At 47.8% G+C, this 18,612-nt stretch overlaps 17 non-coding genes across 17 annotated transcripts; all 17 read left to right on the top strand.

The window, feature by feature from the left end:
- Positions 1–1,710: 1,710 nt before the first annotated feature.
- On the top strand, positions 1,711–1,783 carry trnak-cuu (transfer RNA lysine (anticodon CUU)). The gene has a single exon. It is a non-coding gene; the product is annotated as a tRNA-Lys (tRNA).
- An 841-nt stretch (positions 1,784–2,624) lies between these two features.
- Positions 2,625–2,697, top strand: trnak-cuu (transfer RNA lysine (anticodon CUU)). Its single transcript has one exon. It is a non-coding gene; the product is annotated as a tRNA-Lys (tRNA).
- A 592-nt stretch (positions 2,698–3,289) lies between these two features.
- On the top strand, positions 3,290–3,363 carry trnan-guu (transfer RNA asparagine (anticodon GUU)). The gene has a single exon. It is a non-coding gene; the product is annotated as a tRNA-Asn (tRNA).
- A 1,075-nt stretch (positions 3,364–4,438) lies between these two features.
- On the top strand, positions 4,439–4,511 carry trnak-cuu (transfer RNA lysine (anticodon CUU)). The gene has a single exon. It is a non-coding gene; the product is annotated as a tRNA-Lys (tRNA).
- A 592-nt stretch (positions 4,512–5,103) lies between these two features.
- trnan-guu (transfer RNA asparagine (anticodon GUU)) lies at positions 5,104–5,177 on the top strand. Its single transcript has one exon. It is a non-coding gene; the product is annotated as a tRNA-Asn (tRNA).
- Positions 5,178–6,252: 1,075 nt separating this feature from the next.
- On the top strand, positions 6,253–6,325 carry trnak-cuu (transfer RNA lysine (anticodon CUU)). Its single transcript has one exon. It is a non-coding gene; the product is annotated as a tRNA-Lys (tRNA).
- A 602-nt stretch (positions 6,326–6,927) lies between these two features.
- On the top strand, positions 6,928–7,001 carry trnan-guu (transfer RNA asparagine (anticodon GUU)). Its single transcript has one exon. It is a non-coding gene; the product is annotated as a tRNA-Asn (tRNA).
- Positions 7,002–8,076: 1,075 nt separating this feature from the next.
- Positions 8,077–8,149, top strand: trnak-cuu (transfer RNA lysine (anticodon CUU)). The gene has a single exon. It is a non-coding gene; the product is annotated as a tRNA-Lys (tRNA).
- A 602-nt stretch (positions 8,150–8,751) lies between these two features.
- Positions 8,752–8,825, top strand: trnan-guu (transfer RNA asparagine (anticodon GUU)). Its single transcript has one exon. It is a non-coding gene; the product is annotated as a tRNA-Asn (tRNA).
- A 1,075-nt stretch (positions 8,826–9,900) lies between these two features.
- On the top strand, positions 9,901–9,973 carry trnak-cuu (transfer RNA lysine (anticodon CUU)). The gene has a single exon. It is a non-coding gene; the product is annotated as a tRNA-Lys (tRNA).
- Positions 9,974–10,575: 602 nt separating this feature from the next.
- Positions 10,576–10,649, top strand: trnan-guu (transfer RNA asparagine (anticodon GUU)). The gene has a single exon. It is a non-coding gene; the product is annotated as a tRNA-Asn (tRNA).
- Positions 10,650–11,724: 1,075 nt separating this feature from the next.
- On the top strand, positions 11,725–11,797 carry trnak-cuu (transfer RNA lysine (anticodon CUU)). The gene has a single exon. It is a non-coding gene; the product is annotated as a tRNA-Lys (tRNA).
- A 602-nt stretch (positions 11,798–12,399) lies between these two features.
- trnan-guu (transfer RNA asparagine (anticodon GUU)) lies at positions 12,400–12,474 on the top strand. Its single transcript has one exon. It is a non-coding gene; the product is annotated as a tRNA-Asn (tRNA).
- Positions 12,475–13,549: 1,075 nt separating this feature from the next.
- Positions 13,550–13,622, top strand: trnak-cuu (transfer RNA lysine (anticodon CUU)). Its single transcript has one exon. It is a non-coding gene; the product is annotated as a tRNA-Lys (tRNA).
- Positions 13,623–14,224: 602 nt separating this feature from the next.
- Positions 14,225–14,298, top strand: trnan-guu (transfer RNA asparagine (anticodon GUU)). Its single transcript has one exon. It is a non-coding gene; the product is annotated as a tRNA-Asn (tRNA).
- A 2,896-nt stretch (positions 14,299–17,194) lies between these two features.
- On the top strand, positions 17,195–17,268 carry trnan-guu (transfer RNA asparagine (anticodon GUU)). The gene has a single exon. It is a non-coding gene; the product is annotated as a tRNA-Asn (tRNA).
- Positions 17,269–18,343: 1,075 nt separating this feature from the next.
- Positions 18,344–18,416, top strand: trnak-cuu (transfer RNA lysine (anticodon CUU)). The gene has a single exon. It is a non-coding gene; the product is annotated as a tRNA-Lys (tRNA).
- Positions 18,417–18,612: the final 196 nt, after the last annotated feature.

Here is an 18,612-nt window from a genome sequence, read left to right as displayed (position 1 = left end):
ATATCTCATGATACCTATGGATAAGAAACTGTATATAAACTGTGGGTTTTTGGACATTGAGTGGGAGAGAGCTCGATCGACCATCTCTGCTGTAACAATAAACTGCTTCAACTTGAGAACTTCAAAGACCTCAGCCTCTTTTTTGAAACCTAGAAGATGTTTGTCGAGATCCAGCGCAACTTTCCACTACAGTTTGAGCCCCACGTTGGGTGTTTGTGTTACCTTTCTCTCTCTTTTCGGCAGCTTTCATTTGGGTTCATCCAGCAGACCAAGTGAGACAAAGTTCACCATTTCTACTACAGGTGGTTTGGTGTCTGAGTCTCTGTGGTGCAATCGGTTAGCGCGTATGACTGTTAACTGAAAGGTTGGAGGTTCGAGCCCACCCAGGGACGAACCAAGGCTTTTGCTGCCTTGCAACTGCTAACACGTGCACCCGGCAATGATCCTGGGCCACGTGCTGTCTGGCGTTACAAGATGACATCAGGATTTAGCAGAAGTTTGTTGTCCAGTGCCTGTATTGGCCAATTTTTTTTTATTCCAGTTGACTTAAAAACACCAATAAACTTTACACAGGTAGGGAAGGTATTGATCAAAACAGTGACTTTCTCTTGAATGAGCATCTCACAAGCCCTGTCTGGCATTACAAGATGACATCAGGATTAAGCAGAAGTTTGTTGTCCAGTGCCTCTATTGGCCAAGTTACTTATTCCAGTTGATTTAAAATCAGCATCAAACTTTACACAGGTAGGGAAGGTATTGATCAAAACAGTGACTTTCTCTCGCAGGAGCATCTCACAAGCCCGCCTAGCTCAGTCGGTAGAGCATGAGACTCTTAATCTCAGGTTCGTGGGTTCGAGCCCCACGTTGGGCATTTCTGTTACTTTTCTCACTCTCTCTTTTCGGCAGCTTTCATTTAGATGCTTCGAGCATACCTATTGAGACAAAGTTCAGCATTTCTACTAAAGTTGCAATGCTCTCTAAATCTCTGTGGCGCAATCGGTTTGCGAGTTCAACTGTTAACTGAAAGGTTGTTGCTTTGAGCCCACCCAGGGACGAACCAACGCTTTTGCTGCCTTGCAACTGCTAACACGTGCGCCGGGCAATGATCCTGGGCCACGTGCTGTCTGGCGTTACAAGATGACATCAGGATTTAGCAGAAGTTTGTTGTCAAGTGCCTAGGTCGGCCAAGTTACTTGTTCCAGTTGACTTAAAATCAGCATCAAACTTTACACTGGTAGTGAAGGTATTGATCAAAACAGTGCCTAGAATGATGTCTCACAAGCCCGGCTAGCTCAGGTGGGAGAGCATGAGACACTTAGTCTCAGTGACCTGGGTTTGAGCCCCACGTTGGGTGATTCTGTTACCTTTCTCTCTCTCTTTTCGGCAGCTTTCATTTGGGTTCATCCAGCAGACCAAGTGAGACAAAGTTCAGCATTTCTACCACAGTTGGTATGGTTAGTCTGAGTCTCTATGTCACAATCGATTAGCGCGTTCGGCTGTTAACCGAAAAGTTGTTGCTTTGAGCCCATCCAGGGACGAACGAAGGCTTTTGCTGCCTTGCAACTGCTAACACGTGCGCCAGGCAAAGATCCTGGGCCACTTGCTGTCTGGCGTTACAAGATGACATCAGGATTTAGCAGAAGTTTGTTGTCCAGTGCCTGGATCGGCCAAGTTACTTATGCCAGTTTACTGAGAATGAATGTATCAGAAGCCCGGCTAGCTCAGTCGGTAGAGCATGAGACTCTTAATCTCAGGGTCGTGGGTTTGAGCCCCACGTTGGGCGTTTCTGTTACTTTTCTCTCTCTCTCTCTTTTCGGCAGCTTTCATTTGGATTCTTCGAGCATACCTATTGAGACAAAGTTCAGCATTTCTACTACAGTTGCAACACTCTCTAAGTCTCTGTGGCGCAATCGGTTAGCGAGTTCAGCTGTTAACTGAAAGGTTCTTGCTTTGAGCCCACCCAGGGACGAACCAAGGCTTTTGCTGCCTTGCAACTGCTAACACGTGCGCCAGGCAATGATCCTGGGCCACGTGCTGTCTGGCGTTACAAGATGACATCAGGATTTAGCATAAGTTTGTTGTCCAGTGCCTAGGTCGGCCAAGTTACTTGTTCCAGTTGACTTAAAATCAGCATCAAACTTTACACTGGTAGTGAAGGTATTGATCAAAACAGTGCCTAGAATGATGTCTCACAAGCCCGGCTAGCTCAGGTGGGAGAGCATGAGACACTTAGTCTCAGTGACCTGGCTTTGAGCCCCACGTTGGGTGATTCTGTTACCTTTCTCTCTCTCTTTTCGGCAGCTTTCATTTGGGTTCATCCAGCAGACCAAGTGAGACAAAGTTCAGCATTTCTACCACAGTTGGTATGGTTAGTCTGAGTCTCTATGTCACAATCGGTTAGCGCGTTCGGCTGTTAACCGAAAAGTTGTTGCTTTGAGCCCATCCAGGGACGAACGAAGGCTTTTGCTGCCTTGCAACTGCTAACACGTGCACCGGGCAATGATCCTGGGCCACGTGCTGTCTGGCGTTACAAGATGACATCAGGATTTAGCAGAAGTTTGTTGTCCAGTGCCTGGATCGGCCAAGTTACTTATGCCAGTTTACTGAGAATGAATGTATCAGAAGCCCGGCTAGCTCAGTCGGTAGAGCATGAGACTCTTAATCTCAGGGTCGTGGGTTTGAGCCCCACGTTGGGCGTTTCTGTTACTTTTCTCTCTCTCTCTTTTCGGCAGCTTTCATTTGGATTCTTCGAGCATACCTATTGAGACAAAGTTCAGCATTTCTACTACAGTTGCAACACTCTCTAAGTCTCTGTGGCGCAATCGGTTAGCGAGTTCAGCTGTTAACTGAAAGGTTCTTGCTTTGAGCCCACCCAGGGACGAACCAAGGCTTTTGCTGCCTTGCAACTGCTAACACGTGCGCCAGGCAATGATCCTGGGCCACGTGCTGTCTGGCGTTACAAGATGACATCAGGATTTAGCATAAGTTTGTTGTCCAGTGCCTAGGTCGGCCAAGTTACTTGTTCCAGTTGACTTAAAATCAGCCACAAACTTTACACTGGTAATGAAGGTATTGATCAAAACAGTGCCTAGAATGAGTGTCTCACAAGCCCGGCTAGCTCAGGTGGGAGAGCATGAGGCACTTAGTCTCAGTGTCCTGGGTTTGAGCCCCACGTTGGGTGTTTCTGTTACCTTTCTCTCTCTCTTTTCGGCAGCTTTAATTTTGGTTCATCCAGCAGACCAAGTGAGACAAAGTTCAGCATTTCTACTACAGTTGATTTGGTGTCTAAGTCTCTGTGGCGCAATCGGTTAGCGTGTTCGGCTGTTAACCGAAAGGTTGGTGGTTCGAGTCCACCCAGGGACGAACGAAGGCTTTTGCTGCCTTGCAACTGCTAACACGTGCACCGGCAATGATCCTGGGCCACGTGCTGTCTGGCGTTATAAGATGACATCAGGATTTAGCAGAAGTTTGTTGTCCAGTGCCTGGATCGGCCAAGTTACTTATGCCAGTTTACTTAGAATGAATGTATCAGAAGCCTGGCTAGCTCAGTCGGTAGAGCATGAGACTCTTAATCTCAGGGTCGTGGGTTGGAGCCCCACGTTGTGCGTTTCTGTTACTTTTCTCTCTCTCTCTTTTCGGCAGCTTTCATTTGGATTCTTCCAGCATACCTATTGAGACAAAGTTCAGCATTTCTACTACAGTTGCAATGCTCTCTGTGGCGCAATCGGTTAGCGAGTTCAGCTGTTAACTGAAAGGTTCTTGCTTTGAGCCCACCCAGGGACGAACCAAGGCTTTTGCTGCCTTGCAACTGCTAACACGTGCGCTGGACAATGATCCTGGGCCACGTGCTGTCTGGCGTTACAAGATGACATCAGGATTTAGCAGAAGTTTGTTGTCAAGTGCCTAGGTCGGCCAAGTTACTTGTTCCAGTTGACTTAAAATCAGCATCAAACTTTACACTGATAGTGAAGGTATTGATCAAAACAGTGCCTAGAATGATGTCTCACAAGCCCGGCTAGCTCAGGTGGGAGAGCATGAGACACTTAGTCTCAGTGACCTGGGTTTGAGCCCCATGTTGGGTGATTTTGTTACCTTTCTCTCTCTCTTTTCGGCAGCTTTCATTTGGGTTCATCCAGCAGACCAAGTGAGACAAAGTTCAGCATTTCTACCACAGTTGGTATGGTTAGTCTGAGTCTCTATGTCACAATCGGTTAGCGCGTTCGGCTGTTAACCAAAAGGTTGTTGCTTTGAGCCCATCCAGGGACGAACGAAGGCTTTTGCTGCCTTGCAACTGCTAACACGTGCACTGGGCAATGATCCTGGGCCACGTGCTGTCTGGCATTACAAGATGACATCAGGATTTAGCAGAAGTTTGTTGTCCAGTGCCTGGATCGGCCAAGTTACTTATGCCAGTTTACTTAGAATGAATGTATCAGAAGCCCGGCTAGCTCAGTCGGTAGAGCATGAGACTCTTAATCTCAGGGTCGTGGGTTCGAGCCCCACGTTGGGCGTTTCTGTTACTTTTCTCTCTCTCTCGTTTCGGCAGCTTTCATTTGGATTCTTCGAGCATACCTATTGAGACAACGTTCAGCATTTCTACTACAGTTGCAATGCTCTCTAAGTCTCTGTGGCGCAATCGGTTAGCGAGTTCAGCTGTTAACTGAAAGGTTCTTGCTTTGAGCCCACCCAGGGACGAACCAAGGCTTTTGCTGCCTTGCAACTGCTAACACGTGCGCCAGGCAAAGATCCTGGGCCACTTGCTGTCTGGCGTTACAAGATGACATCAGGATTTAGCAGAAGTTTGTTGTCCAGTGCCTAGGTCGGCCAAGTTACTTGTTCCAGTTGACTTAAAATCAGCATCAAACTTTACACTGGTAATGAAGGTATTGATCAAAACAGTGCCTAGAATGAGTGTCTCACAAGCCCGGCTAGCTCAGGTGGGAGAGCATGAGGCACTTAGTCTCAGTGTCCTGGGTTTGAGCCCCACGTTGGGTGTTTCTGTTACCTTTCTCTCTCTCTTTTCGGCAGCTTTAATTTGGGTTCATCCAGCAGACCAAGTGAGACAAAGTTCAGCATTTCTACTACAGTTGTTTTGGTGTCTAAGTCTCTGTGGCGCAATCGGTTAGCGCGTTCGGCTGTTAACCGAAAGGTTGGTGGTTCGAGTCCACCCAGGGACGAACGAAGGCTTTTGCTGCCTTGCAACTGCTAACACGTGCACCGGCAATGATCCTGGGCCACGTGCTGTCTGGCGTTATAAGATGACATCAGGATTTAGCAGAAGTTTGTTGTCCAGTGCCTGGATCGGCCAAGTTACTTATGCCAGTTTACTTAGAATGAATGTATCAGAAGCCTGGCTAGCTCAGTCGGTAGAGCATGAGACTCTTAATCTCAGGGTCGTGGGTTGGAGCCCCACGTTGTGCGTTTCTGTTACTTTTCTCTCTCTCTCTTTTCGGCAGCTTTCATTTGGATTCTTCCAGCATACCTATTGAGACAAAGTTCAGCATTTCTACTACAGTTGCAATGCTCTCTGTGGCGCAATCGGTTAGCGAGTTCAGCTGTTAACTGAAAGGTTCTTGCTTTGAGCCCACCCAGGGACGAACCAAGGCTTTTGCTGCCTTGCAACTGCTAACACGTGCGCTGGACAATGATCCTGGGCCACGTGCTGTCTGGCGTTACAAGATGACATCAGGATTTAGCAGAAGTTTGTTGTCAAGTGCCTAGGTCGGCCAAGTTACTTGTTCCAGTTGACTTAAAATCAGCATCAAACTTTACACTGATAGTGAAGGTATTGATCAAAACAGTGCCTAGAATGATGTCTCACAAGCCCGGCTAGCTCAGGTGGGAGAGCATGAGACACTTAGTCTCAGTGACCTGGGTTTGAGCCCCATGTTGGGTGATTTTGTTACCTTTCTCTCTCTCTTTTCGGCAGCTTTCATTTGGGTTCATCCAGCAGACCAAGTGAGACAAAGTTCAGCATTTCTACCACAGTTGGTATGGTTAGTCTGAGTCTCTATGTCACAATCGGTTAGCGCGTTCGGCTGTTAACCAAAAGGTTGTTGCTTTGAGCCCATCCAGGGACGAACGAAGGCTTTTGCTGCCTTGCAACTGCTAACACGTGCACTGGGCAATGATCCTGGGCCACGTGCTGTCTGGCGTTACAAGATGACATCAGGATTTAGCAGAAGTTTGTTGTCCAGTGCCTGGATCGGCCAAGTTACTTATGCCAGTTTACTTAGAATGAATGTATCAGAAGCCCGGCTAGCTCAGTCGGTAGAGCATGAGACTCTTAATCTCAGGGTCGTGGGTTCGAGCCCCACGTTGGGCGTTTCTGTTACTTTCTGTTACTTTTCTCTCTCTCTCGTTTCGGCAGCTTTCATTTGGATTCTTCGAGCATACCTATTGAGACAAAGTTCAGCATTTCTACTACAGTTGCAATGCTCTCTAAGTCTCTGTGGCGCAATCGGTTAGCGAGTTCAGCTGTTAACTGAAAGGTTCTTGCTTTGAGCCCACCCAGGGACGAACCAAGGCTTTTGCTGCCTTGCAACTGCTAACACGTGCGCCAGGCAAAGATCCTGGGCCACTTGCTGTCTGGCGTTACAAGATGACATCAGGATTTAGCAGAAGTTTGTTGTCCAGTGCCTAGGTCGGCCAAGTTACTTGTTCCAGTTGACTTAAAATCAGCATCAAACTTTACACTGGTAATGAAGGTATTGATCAAAACAGTGCCTAGAATGAGTGTCTCACAAGCCCGGCTAGCTCAGGTGGGAGAGCATGAGGCACTTAGTCTCAGTGTCCTGGGTCTGAGCCCCACGTTGGGTGTTTCTGTTACCTTTCTCTCTCTCTTTTCGGCAGCTTTAATTTGGGTTCATCCAGCAGACCAAGTGAGACAAAGTTCAGCATTTCTACTACAGTTGTTTTGGTGTCTAAGTCTCTGTGGCGCAATCGGTTAGCGCGTTCGGCTGTTAACCGAAAGGTTGGTGGTTCGAGTCCACCCAGGGACGAACGAAGGCTTTTGCTGCCTTGCAACTGCTAACACGTGCACCGGCAATGATCCTGGGCCACGTGCTGTCTGGCGTTATAAGATGACATCAGGATTTAGCAGAAGTTTGTTGTCCAGTGCCTGGATCGGCCAAGTTACTTATGCCAGTTTACTTAGAATGAATGTATCAGAAGCCTGGCTAGCTTAGTCGGTAGAGCATGAGACTCTTAATCTCAGAGTCGTGGGTTGGAGCCCCACGTTGTGCGTTTCTGTTACTTTTCTCTCTCTCTCTTTTCGGCAGCTTTCATTTGGATTCTTCCAGCATACCTATTGAGACAAAGTTCAGCATTTCTACTACAGTTGCAATGCTCTCTGTGGCGCAATCGGTTAGCGAGTTCAGCTGTTAACTGAAAGGTTCTTGCTTTGAGCCCACCCAGGGACGAACCAAGGCTTTTGCTGCCTTGCAACTGCTAACACGTGCGCTGGACAATGATCCTGGGCCACGTGCTGTCTGGCGTTACAAGATGACATCAGGATTTAGCAGAAGTTTGTTGTCAAGTGCCTAGGTCGGCCAAGTTACTTGTTCCAGTTGACTTAAAATCAGCATCAAACTTTACACTGATAGTGAAGGTATTGATCAAAACAGTGCCTAGAATGATGTCTCACAAGCCCGGCTAGCTCAGGTGGGAGAGCATGAGACACTTAGTCTCAGTGACCTGGGTTTGAGCCCCATGTTGGGTGATTTTGTTACCTTTCTCTCTCTCTTTTCGGCAGCTTTCATTTGGGTTCATCCAGCAGACCAAGTGAGACAAAGTTCAGCATTTCTACCACAGTTGGTATGGTTAGTCTGAGTCTCTATGTCACAATCGGTTAGCGCGTTCGGCTGTTAACCAAAAGGTTGTTGCTTTGAGCCCATCCAGGGACGAACGAAGGCTTTTGCTGCCTTGCAACTGCTAACACGTGCACTGGGCAATGATCCTGGGCCACGTGCTGTCTGGCGTTACAAGATGACATCAGGATTTAGCAGAAGTTTGTTGTCCAGTGCCTGGATCGGCCAAGTTACTTATGCCAGTTTACTTAGAATGAATGTATCAGAAGCCCGGCTAGCTCAGTCGGTAGAGCATGAGACTCTTAATCTCAGGGTCGTGGGTTCGAGCCCCACGTTGGGCGTTTCTGTTACTTTCTGTTACTTTTCTCTCTCTCTCGTTTCGGCAGCTTTCATTTGGATTCTTCGAGCATACCTATTGAGACAACGTTCAGCATTTCTACTACAGTTGCAATGCTCTCTAAGTCTCTGTGGCGCAATCGGTTAGCGAGTTCAGCTGTTAACTGAAAGGTTCTTGCTTTGAGCCCACCCAGGGACGAACCAAGGCTTTTGCTGCCTTGCAACTGCTAACACGTGCGCCAGGCAAAGATCCTGGGCCACTTGCTGTCTGGCGTTACAAGATGACATCAGGATTTAGCAGAAGTTTGTTGTCCAGTGCCTAGGTCGGCCAAGTTACTTGTTCCAGTTGACTTAAAATCAGCATCAAACTTTACACTGGTAATGAAGGTATTGATCAAAACAGTGCCTAGAATGAGTGTCTCACAAGCCCGGCTAGCTCAGGTGGGAGAGCATGAGGCACTTAGTCTCAGTGTCCTGGGTTTGAGCCCCACGTTGGGTGTTTCTGTTACCTTTCTCTCTCTCTTTTCGGCAGCTTTAATTTGGGTTCATCCAGCAGACCAAGTGAGACAAAGTTCAGCATTTCTACTACAGTTGTTTTGGTGTCTAAGTCTCTGTGGCGCAATCGGTTAGCGCGTTCGGCTGTTAACCGAAAGGTTGGTGGTTCGAGTCCACCCAGGGACGAACGAAGGCTTTTGCTGCCTTGCAACTGCTAACACGTGCACCGGCAATGATCCTGGGCCACGTGCTGTCTGGCGTTATAAGATGACATCAGGATTTAGCAGAAGTTTGTTGTCCAGTGCCTGGATCGGCCAAGTTACTTATGCCAGTTTACTTAGAATGAATGTATCAGAAGCCTGGCTAGCTCAGTCGGTAGAGCATGAGACTCTTAATCTCAGGGTCGTGGGTTGGAGCCCCACGTTGTGCGTTTCTGTTACTTTTCTCTCTCTCTCTTTTCGGCAGCTTTCATTTGGATTCTTCCAGCATACCTATTGAGACAAAGTTCAGCATTTCTACTACAGTTGCAATGCTCTCTGTGGCGCAATCGGTTAGCGAGTTCAGCTGTTAACTGAAAGGTTCTTGCTTTGAGCCCACCCAGGGACGAACCAAGGCTTTTGCTGCCTTGCAACTGCTAACACGTGCGCTGGACAATGATCCTGGGCCACGTGCTGTCTGGCGTTACAAGATGACATCAGGATTTAGCAGAAGTTTGTTGTCAAGTGCCTAGGTCGGCCAAGTTACTTGTTCCAGTTGACTTAAAATCAGCATCAAACTTTACACTGGTAGTGAAGGTATTGATCAAAACAGTGCCTAGAATGATGTCTCACAAGCCCGGCTAGCTCAGGTGGGAGAGCATGAGACACTTAGTCTCAGTGACCTGGGTTTGAGCCCCATGTTGGGTGATTTTGTTACCTTTCTCTCTCTCTTTTCGGCAGCTTTCATTTGGGTTCATCCAGCAGACCAAGTGAGACAAAGTTCAGCATTTCTACCACAGTTGGTATGGTTAGTCTGAGTCTCTATGTCACAATCGGTTAGCGCGTTCGGCTGTTAACCAAAAGGTTGTTGCTTTGAGCCCATCCAGGGACGAACGAAGGCTTTTGCTGCCTTGCAACTGCTAACACGTGCACTGGGCAATGATCCTGGGCCACGTGCTGTCTGGCGTTACAAGATGACATCAGGATTTAGCAGAAGTTTGTTGTCCAGTGCCTGGATCGGCCAAGTTACTTATGCCAGTTTACTTAGAATGAATGTATCAGAAGCCCGGCTAGCTCAGTCGGTAGAGCATGAGACTCTTAATCTCAGGGTCGTGGGTTCGAGCCCCACGTTGGGCGTTTCTGTTACTTTCTGTTACTTTTCTCTCTCTCTCGTTTCGGCAGCTTTCATTTGGATTCTTCGAGCATACCTATTGAGACAAAGTTCAGCATTTCTACTACAGTTGCAATGCTCTCTAAGTCTCTGTGGCGCAATCGGTTAGCGAGTTCAGCTGTTAACTGAAAGGTTCTTGCTTTGAGCCCACCCAGGGACGAACCAAGGCTTTTGCTGCCTTGCAACTGCTAACACGTGCGCCAGGCAAAGATCCTGGGCCACTTGCTGTCTGGCGTTACAAGATGACATCAGGATTTAGCAGAAGTTTGTTGTCCAGTGCCTAGGTCGGCCAAGTTACTTGTTCCAGTTGACTTAAAATCAGCATCAAACTTTACACTGGTAATGAAGGTATTGATCAAAACAGTGCCTAGAATGAGTGTCTCACAAGCCCGGCTAGCTCAGGTGGGAGAGCATGAGGCACTTAGTCTCAGTGTCCTGGGTCTGAGCCCCACGTTGGGTGTTTCTGTTACCTTTCTCTCTCTCTTTTCGGCAGCTTTAATTTGGGTTCATCCAGCAGACCAAGTGAGACAAAGTTCAGCATTTCTACTACAGTTGTTTTGGTGTCTAAGTCTCTGTGGCGCAATCGGTTAGCGCGTTCGGCTGTTAACCGAAAGGTTGGTGGTTCGAGTCCACCCAGGGTCGAACGAAGGCTTTTGCTGCCTTGCAACTGCTAACACGTGCACCGGCAATGATCCTGGGCCACGTGCTGTCTGGCGTTATAAGATGACATCAGGATTTAGCAGAAGTTTGTTGTCCAGTGCCTGGATCGGCCAAGTTACTTATGCCAGTTTACTTAGAATGAATGTATCAGAAGCCTGGCTAGCTTAGTCGGTAGAGCATGAGACTCTTAATCTCAGAGTCGTGGGTTGGAGCCCCACGTTGTGCGTTTCTGTTACTTTTCTCTCTCTCTCTTTTCGGCAGCTTTCATTTGGATTCTTCCAGCATACCTATTGAGACAAAGTTCAGCATTTCTACTACAGTTGCAATGCTCTCTGTGGCGCAATCGGTTAGCGAGTTCAGCTGTTAACTGAAAGGTTCTTGCTTTGAGCCCACCCAGGGACGAACCATGGCTTTTGCTGCCTTGCAACTGCTAACACGTGCGCTGGACAATGATCCTGGGCCACGTGCTGTCTGGCGTTACAAGATGACATCAGGATTTAGCAGAAGTTTGTTGTCAAGTGCCTAGGTCGGCCAAGTTACTTGTTCCAGTTGACTTAAAATCAGCATCAAACTTTACACTGATAGTGAAGGTATTGATCAAAACAGTGCCTAGAATGATGTCTCACAAGCCCGGCTAGCTCAGGTGGGAGAGCATGAGACACTTAGTCTCAGTGACCTGGGTTTGAGCCCCACGTTGGGTGATTTTGTTACCTTTCTCTCTCTCTTTTCGGCAGCTTTCATTTGGGTTCATCCAGCAGACCAAGTGAGACAAAGTTCAGCATTTCTACCACAGTTGGTATGGTTAGTCTGAGTCTCTATGTCACAATCGGTTAGCGCGTTCGGCTGTTAACCAAAAGGTTGTTGCTTTGAGCCCATCCAGGGACGAACGAAGGCTTTTGCTGCCTTGCAACTGCTAACACGTGCACCGGTCAATGATCCTGGGCCACGTGCTGTCTGGCGTTACAAGATGACATCAGGATTTAGCAGAAGTTTGTTGTCCAGTGCCTGGATCGGCCAAGTTACTTATGCCAGTTTACTTAGAATGAATGTATCAGAAGCCCGGCTAGCTCAGTCGGTAGAGCATGAGACTCTTAATCTCAGGGTCGTGGGTTCGAGCCCCACGATGGGCGTTTCTGTTACTTTCTGTTACTTTTCTCTCTCTCTCGTTTCGGCAGCTTTCATTTGGATTCTTCGAGCATACCTATTGAGACAAAGTTCAGCATTTCTACTACAGTTGCAATGCTCTCTAAGTCTCTGTGGCGCAATCGGTTAGCGAGTTCAGCTGTTAACTGAAAGGTTCTTGCTTTGAGCCCACCCAGGGACGAACCAAGGCTTTTGCTGCCTTGCAACTGCTAACACGTGCGCCAGGCAAAGATCCTGGGCCACTTGCTGTCTGGCGTTACAAGATGACATCAGGATTTAGCAGAAGTTTGTTGTCCAGTGCCTCGGTCGGCCAAGTTACTTGTTCCAGTTGACTTAAAATCAGCATCAAACTTTACACTGGTAATGAAGGTATTGATCAAAACAGTGCCTAGAATGAGTGTCTCACAAGCCCGGCTAGCTCAGGTGGGAGAGCATGAGGCACTTAGTCTCAGTGTCCTGGGTTTGAGCCCCACGTTGGGTGTTTCTGTTACCTTTCTCTCTCTCTTTTCGGCAGCTTTAATTTGGGTTCATCCAGCAGACCAAGTGAGACAAAGTTCAGCATTTCTACTACAGTTGTTTTGGTGTCTAAGTCTCTGTGGCGCAATCGGTTAGCGCCGTTCGGCTGTTAACCGAAAGGTTGGTGGTTCGAGTCCACCCAGGGACGAACGAAGGCTTTTGCTGCCTTGCAACTGCTAACACGTGCACCGGCAATGATCCTGGGCCACGTGCTGTCTGGCGTTATAAGATGACATCAGGATTTAGCAGAAGTTTGTTGTCCAGTGCCTGGATCGGCCAAGTTACTTATGCCAGTTTACTTAGAATGAATGTATCAGAAGCCTGGCTAGCTCAGTCGGTAGAGCATGAGACTCTTAATCTCAGGGTCGTGGGTTGGAGCCCCACGTTGTGCGTTTCTGTTACTTTTCTCTCTCTCTCTTTTCGGCAGCTTTCATTTGGATTCTTCCAGCATACCTATTGAGACAAAGTTCAGCATTTCTACTACAGTTGCAATGCTCTCTGTGGCGCAATCGGTTAGCGAGTTCAGCTGTTAACTGAAAGGTTCTTGCTTTGAGCCCACCCAGGGACGAACCAAGGCTTTTGCTGCCTTGCAACTGCTAACACGTGCGCTGGACAATGATCCTGGGCCACGTGCTGTCTGGCGTTACAAGATGACATCAGGATTTAGCAGAAGTTTGTTGTCAAGTGCCTAGGTCGGCCAAGTTACTTGTTCCAGTTGACTTAAAATCAGCATCAAACTTTACACTGATAGTGAAGGTATTGATCAAAACAGTGCCTAGAATGATGTCTCACAAGCCCGGCTAGCTCAGGTGGGAGAGCATGAGACACTTAGTCTCAGTGACCTGGGTTTGAGCCCCATGTTGGGTGATTTTGTTACCTTTCTCTCTCTCTTTTCGGCAGCTTTCATTTGGGTTCATCCAGCAGACCAAGTGAGACAAAGTTCAGCATTTCTACCACAGTTGGTATGGTTAGTCTGAGTCTCTATGTCACAATCGGTTAGCGCGTTCGGCTGTTAACCAAAAGGTTGTTGCTTTGAGCCCATCCAGGGACGAACGAAGGCTTTTGCTGCCTTGCAACTGCTAACACGTGCACTGGGCAATGATCCTGGGCCACGTGCTGTCTGGCATTACAAGATGACATCAGGATTTAGCAGAAGTTTGTTGTCCAGTGCCTGGATCGGCCAAGTTACTTATGCCAGTTTACTTAGAATGAATGTATCAGAAGCCCGGCTAGCTCAGTCGGTAGAGCATGAGACTCTTAATCTCAGGGTCGTGGGTTCGAGCCCCACGTTGGGCGTTTCTGTTACTTTCTGTTACTTTTCTCTCTCTCTCGTTTCGGCAGCTTTCATTTGGATTCTTCGAGCATACCTATTGAGACAAAGTTCAGCATTTCTACTACAGTTGCAATGCTCTCTAAGTCTCTGTGGCGCAATCGGTTAGCGAGTTCAGCTGTTAACTGAAAGGTTCTTGCTTTGAGCCCACCCAGGGACGAACCAAGGCTTTTGCTGCCTTGCAACTGCTAACACGTGCGCCAGGCAAAGATCCTGGGCCACTTGCTGTCTGGCGTTACAAGATGACATCAGGATTTAGCAGAAGTTTGTTGTCCAGTGCCTAGGTCGGCCAAGTTACTTGTTCCAGTTGACTTAAAATCAGCATCAAACTTTACACTGGTAATGAAGGTATTGATCAAAACAGTGCCTAGAATGAGTGTCTCACAAGCCCGGCTAGCTCAGGTGGGAGAGCATGAGGCACTTAGTCTCAGTGTCCTGGGTTTGAGCCCCACGTTGGGTGTTTCTGTTACCTTTCTCTCTCTCTTTTCGGCAGCTTTAATTTGGGTTCATCCAGCAGACCAAGTGAGACAAAGTTCAGCATTTCTACTACAGTTGGATTGGTGTCTAAGTCTCTGTGGCGCAATCGGTTAGCGCGTTCGGCTGTTAACCGAAAGGTTGGTGGTTCGAGTCCACCCAGGGACGAACGAAGGCTTTTGCTGCCTTGCAACTGCTAACACGTGCACCGGCAATGATCCTGGGCCACGTGCTGTCTGGCGTTATAAGATGACATCAGGATTTAGCAGAAGTTTGTTGTCCAGTGCCTGGATCGGCCAAGTTACTTATGCCAGTTTACTTAGAATGAATGTATCAGAAGCCTGGCTAGCTCAGTCGGTAGAGCATGAGACTCTTAATCTCAGGGTCGTGGGTTGGAGCCCCACGTTGTGCGTTTCTGTTACTTTCTGTTACTTTTCTCTCTCTCTCTTTTCGGCAGCTTTCATTTGGATTCTTCCAGCATACCTATTGAGACAAAGTTCAGCATTTCTACTACAGTTGCAATGCTCTCTGTGGCGCAATCGGTTAGCGAGTTCAGCTGTTAACTGAAAGGTTCTTGCTTTGAGCCCACCCAGGGACGAACCAAGGCTTTTGCTGCCTTGCAACTGCTAACACGTGCGCTGGACAATGATCCTGGGCCACGTGCTGTCTGGCGTTACAAGATGACATCAGGATTTAGCAGAAGTTTGTTGTCAAGTGCCTAGGTCGGCCAAGTTACTTGTTCCAGTTGACTTAAAATCAGCATCAAACTTTACACTGATAGTGAAGGTATTGATCAAAACAGTGCCTAGAATGATGTCTCACAAGCCCGGCTAGCTCAGGTGGGAGAGCATGAGACACTTAGTCTCAGTGACCTGGGTTTGAGCCCCACGTTGGGTGATTTTGTTACCTTTCTCTCTCTCTTTTCAGCAGCTTTCATTTGGGTTCATCCAGCAGACCAAGTGAGACAAAGTTCAGCATTTCTACCACAGTTGGTATGGTTAGTCTGAGTCTCTATGTCACAATCGGTTAGCGCGTTCGGCTGTTAACCAAAAGGTTGTTGCTTTGAGCCCATCCAGGGACGAACGAAGGCTTTTGCTGCCTTGCAACTGCTAACACGTGCACCGGGCAATGATCCTGGGCCACGTGCTGTCTGGCGTTACAAGATGACATCAGGATTTAGCAGAAGTTTGTTGTCAAGTGCCTGTATTGGCCAATTTTTTTTTATTCCAGTTGACTTAAAAACACCAATAAACTTTACACAGGTAGGGAAGGTATTGATCAAAACAGTGACTTTCTCTTGAATGAGCATCTCACAAGCCCTGTCTGGCATTACAAGATGACATCAGGATTAAGCAGAAGTTTGTTGTCCAGTGCCTCTATTGGCCAAGTTACTTATTCCAGTTGATTTAAAATCAGCATCAAACTTTACACAGGTAGGGAAGGTATTGATCAAAACAGTGACTTTCTCTCACAGGAGCATCTCACAAGCCCGCCTAGCTCAGTCGGTAGAGCATGAGACTCTTAATCTCAGGTTCGTGGGTTCGAGCCCCACGTTGGGCATTTCTGTTACTTTTCTCACTCTCTCTTTTCGGCAGCTTTCATTTAGATGCTTCGAGCATACCTATTGAGACAAAGTTCAGCATTTCTACTACAGTTGCAATGCTCTCTAAATCTCTGTGGCGCAATCGGTTTGCGAGTTCAACTGTTAACTGAAAGGTTGTTGCTTTGAGCCCACCCAGGGACGAACCAAGGCTTTTGCTGCCTTGCAACTGCTAACACGTGCGCCGGGCAATGATCCTGGGCCACGTGCTGTCTGGCGTTACAAGATGACATCAGGATTTAGCAGAAGTTTGTTGTCAAGTGCCTAGGTCGGCCAAGTTACTTGTTCCAGTTGACTTAAAATCAGCATCAAACTTTACACTGGTAGTGAAGGTATTGATCAAAACAGTGCCTAGAATGATGTCTCACAAGCCCGGCTAGCTCAGGTGGGAGAGCATGAGACACTTAGTCTCAGTGACCTGGGTTTGAGCCCCACGTTGGGTGATTCTGTTACCTTTCTCTCTCTCTTTTCGGCAGCTTTCATTTGGGTTCATCCAGCAGACCAAGTGAGACAAAGTTCAGCATTTCTACCACAGTTGGTATGGTTAGTCTGAGTCTCTATGTCACAATCGGTTAGCGCGTTCGGCTGTTAACCGAAAAGTTGTTGCTTTGAGCCCATCCAGGGACGAACGAAGGCTTTTGCTGCCTTGCAACTGCTAACACGTGCACCGGGCAATGATCCTGGGCCACGTGCTGTCTGGCGTTACAAGATGACATCAGGATTTAGCAGAAGTTTGTTGTCCAGTGCCTGGATCGGCCAAGTTACTTATGCCAGTTTACTGAGAATGAATGTATCAGAAGCCCGGCTAGCTCAGTCGATAGAGCATGAGACTCTTAATCTCAGGGTCGTGGGTTTGAGCCCCACGTTGGGCGTTTCTGTTACTTTTCTCTCTCTCTCTTTTCGGCAGCTTTCATTTGGATTCTTCGAGCATACCTATTGAGACAAAGTTCAGCATTTCTACTACAGTTGCAATGCTCTCTAAGTCTCTGTGGCGCAATCGGTTAGCGAGTTCAGCTGTTAACTGAAAGGTTCTTGCTTTGAGCCCACCCAGGGACGAACCAAGGCTTTTGCTGCCTTGCAACTGCTAACACGTGCGCCAGGCAATGATCCTGGGCCACGTGCTGTCTGGCGTTACAAGATGACATCAGGATTTAGCATAAGTTTGTTGTCCAGTGCCTAGGTCGGCCAAGTTACTTGTTCCAGTTGACTTAAAATCAGCATCAAACTTTACACTGGTAATGAAGGTATTGATCAAAACAGTGCCTAGAATGAGTGTCTCACAAGCCCGGCTAGCTCAGGTGGGAGAGCATGAGGCACTTAGTCTCAGTGTCCTGGGTTTGAGCCCCACATTGGGTGTTTCTGTTACCTTTCTCTCTCTCTTTTCGGCAGCTTTAATTTGGGTTCATCCAGCAGACCAAGTGAGACAAAGTTCAGCATTTCTACTACAGTTGTTTTGGTGTCTAAGTCTCTGTGGCGCAATCGGTTAGCGCGTTCGGCTGTTAACCGAAAGGTTGGTGGTTCGAGTCCACCCAGGGACGAACGAAGGCTTTTGCTGCCTTGCAACTGCTAACACGTGCACCGGCAATGATCCTGGGCCACGTGCTGTCTGGCGTTATAAGATGACATCAGGATTTAGCAGAAGTTTGTTGTCCAGTGCCTGGATCGGCCAAGTTACTTATGCCAGTTTACTTAGAATGAATGTATCAGAAGCCTGGCTAGCTCAGTCGGTAGAGCATGAGACTCTTAATCTCAGGGTCGTGGGTTGGAGCCCCACGTTGTGCGTATCTGTTACTTTTCTCTCTCTCTCTTTTCGGCAGCTTTCATTTGGATTCTTCCAGCATACCTATTGAGACAAAGTTCAGCATTTCTACTACAGTTGCAATGCTCTCTGTGGCGCAATCGGTTAGCGAGTTCAGCTGTTAACTGAAAGGTTCTTGCTTTGAGCCCACCCAGGGACGAACCAAGGCTTTTGCTGCCTTGCAACTGCTAACACGTGCGCTGGACAATGATCCTGGGCCACGTGCTGTCTGGCGTTACAAGATGACATCAGGATTTAGCAGAAGTTTGTTGTCAAGTGCCTAGGTCGGCCAAGTTACTTGTTCCAGTTGACTTAAAATCAGCATCAAACTTTACACTGATAGTGAAGGTATTGATCAAAACAGTGCCTAGAATGATGTCTCACAAGCCCGGCTAGCTCAGGTGGGAGAGCATGAGACACTTAGTCTCAGTGACCTGGGTTTGAGCCCCATGTTGGGTGATTTTGTTACCTTTCTCTCTCTCTTTTCGGCAGCTTTCATTTGGGTTCATCCAGCAGACCAAGTGAGACAAAGTTCAGCATTTCTACCACAGTTGGTATGGTTAGTCTGAGTCTCTATGTCACAATCGGTTAGCGCGTTCGGCTGTTAACCGAATGGTTGTTGCTTTGAGCCCATCCAGGGACGAACGAAGGCTTTTGCTGCCTTGCAACTGCTAACACGTGCACCGGGCAATGATCCTGGGCCACGTGCTGTCTGGCGTTACAAGATGACATCAGGATTTAGCAGAAGTTTGTTGTCCAGTGCCTGGATCGGCCAAGTTACTTATGCCAGTTTACTTAGAATGAATGTATCAGAAGCCTGGCTAGCTCAGTCGGTAGAGCATGAGACTCTTAATCTCAGGGTCGTGGGTTCGAGCCCCACGTTGGGCGTTTCTGTTACTTTCTGTTACTTTTCTCTCTCTCTCGTTTCGGCAGCTTTCATTTGGATTCTTCGAGCATACCTATTGAGACAAGTTCAGCATTTCTACTACAGTTGCAATGCTCTCTAAGTCTCTGTGGCGCAATCGGTTAGCGAGTTCAGCTGTTAACTGAAAGGTTCTTGCTTTGAGCCCACCCAGGGACGAAC

The sequence above is a fragment of the Danio aesculapii genome, chromosome 4 (assembly GCF_903798145.1).
Source record: "Danio aesculapii chromosome 4, fDanAes4.1, whole genome shotgun sequence".
Lineage (NCBI taxonomy): Eukaryota > Metazoa > Chordata > Actinopteri > Cypriniformes > Danionidae > Danio > Danio aesculapii.
The sequence above is the reverse complement of the archived record's forward strand: the minus strand, read 5'-3'. Positions and strand labels throughout refer to the sequence as shown.